This window comes from Chinchilla lanigera, unplaced genomic scaffold (genome assembly GCF_000276665.1).
Source record: "Chinchilla lanigera isolate Chin_1 unplaced genomic scaffold, ChiLan1.0 scaffold00004, whole genome shotgun sequence".
Taxonomy (NCBI): domain Eukaryota; kingdom Metazoa; phylum Chordata; class Mammalia; order Rodentia; family Chinchillidae; genus Chinchilla; species Chinchilla lanigera.
Genome location: NW_004955405.1, coordinates 9,784,173 through 9,785,964, shown reverse-complemented (window position 1 = coordinate 9,785,964; position 1,792 = coordinate 9,784,173). Strand labels below are relative to the sequence as shown.

Genomic DNA, 1,792 nt, shown 5'->3' with positions numbered 1-1,792 from the left:
CCCGTCCCTCCGCCCGCCGCTCACCGTCGGCGCGGACGCTGGGAGGGCGCGGGGCACGGGTGGCGGGCGCGGACCTCCGCACTCAGAGCCGGGCTGGAGCGCCTCCTCGGAGCCGACCGAGCGTCAGCCGCTGTGTCTACAAGGCCTCTCTCCGGCCCGAACCCTTGGAAAGCACTTCCGGGGGAGCGGGGGAGGGAGGGCTTTGGCACCGGAACTGCTCGCGGGCTGGAGTCCCCGGGCCCCCCGGCCCCAGGGGGCGGGGCCTCGCCGCGGGCGCCCGCTACCCCCCCCCCCGCGTCGCCACCGCCCTTCAGCCCCGCCGCTGCCTGTTCCCGGGGCTACTGGGGAAGCCCTGCTTCTAACTGCCCAGTTTCACAGAAGAGAAAACAGAGCCTGGAAGAATTTAGCTGCTAGAGCCCAACGCATTCACCCCACTTCTAGATTCTCTCCAGTGTACCCTCTGGTCTGTCACCCTTAAAAATCATGATAGTTAAAATTATCGGATGCTGACTACGAGGTAGGCACTGTGTTAAACGCTTCAGGTGCATTAACTCTTTTAATCATCTGAAAACCCGCTCAGGGCCGGGGATGTAGCTCAGCGACGCAGCGCCTGTCTGGCAAGCGCAAGGTCCTGAGTTTGATTCCCTGTACCTCCCCCCGCCCCCCCAAAAAGAATTAAAATATGCTGGTCTCATGAAAACCCCTTGAGGCTGATGGAATTCTCTATATCTTGCAGCGGAGAAAACCTGGCAAATATACCAAACTCTGCCGGGCGTGGTGGCGCACGCTTGTAATCCCAGCACTCAGGAGGCTGAGGCAGGAGGATCATTGAGAGTTCGAGACCATCCTGGGCTACAAAGTGAGCTCAAGGCCAACCTGAACTACATAGTAAGACCCTGTCTCAAAGGGTCTTGATTTTACTATAACACATGTTGTGTGTCTAACATTCGTCTACCCCTAACAAGATCTTTTAATTCTTTAAGAACGGGAATTGATCGCTACAAGTTCGAGACCAGGCTGGGCTAAACAGTGAGTTCAAAGCCAGCATGAACTACACAGAGAGGCCCGGTCTCAAAAACAAAGCATAAAAAGCGGGTCAAATTATAGTTCTATATTTTGTCATCACTTGCAACTTTAATATAGGACAAGAGCTGCAGGACTCTGGAATCTTATTGCCTGCACCGTGTCGTTTTACTTTTTCATCCCGGCAAGTTACTTAATTTCTCCGGGCCCCAGTTTCCTCCTTCAGTGGTGTGTATAACCATCTCCGGATTGCTGTGGAAATTCAAAGCGATAATGCACGATAAACATTTCGGATGGGCCGGGAATATGGCTCAGCGGCACAGCGCCTGCCCTAGCAAGCACAAGGTCCTGAGTTCGATTCCCGGTACAAAAAAATAAATAAGTAAATAAATAAACATCTCGGAGTATCTGCCACTAGATAAAAGTCAACAGTTCTTATGCCTCCCCAGCAACAGACCACTGAAAAGACCCGGATACTCGTGAAGCTTTGAGCCAAAGCAGGCTGAGGGCCCACTGAATGAGATGGTCTCAGCCACAAAATCAGGACACCAAACACTAAGGCAGAGTCTCTATCTGAGGTTGAATTCAGGAGGAGGGGGAGAGTCTTGGCAAGCATACGTCTGCAAAACACATACTTCGAGGGAAGATTTTTAAAAGACTACTGACAAAGGCTGGGGAAATAGAAAAACTTGAGAAATACTTGTAATACTTCATTACAGATTTTAGATGCAAACAATGCCACCACTACTGGCTTTGTTTAAAGTCCGTC

The 1,792-nt window shown here is 52.2% G+C and overlaps 1 protein-coding gene across 2 annotated transcripts in view; it reads right to left on the bottom strand.

Moving 5' to 3' along the window:
* Frs2 (fibroblast growth factor receptor substrate 2) overlaps positions 1-108 on the bottom strand; it is a 98,364-nt gene extending 98,256 nt beyond the window's left edge. Inside the window, exon 1 of one of the 2 annotated variants that reach the window (XM_005374300.2) lies at positions 25-108. The gene's annotated coding sequence lies outside the window, so the exon portion shown is untranslated. The remainder of the gene's footprint in view (positions 1-24) is intronic. The other variant, XM_013517523.1, reaches the window with a different exon arrangement.
* Between the last annotated feature and the right edge of the window lie 1,684 nt (positions 109-1,792).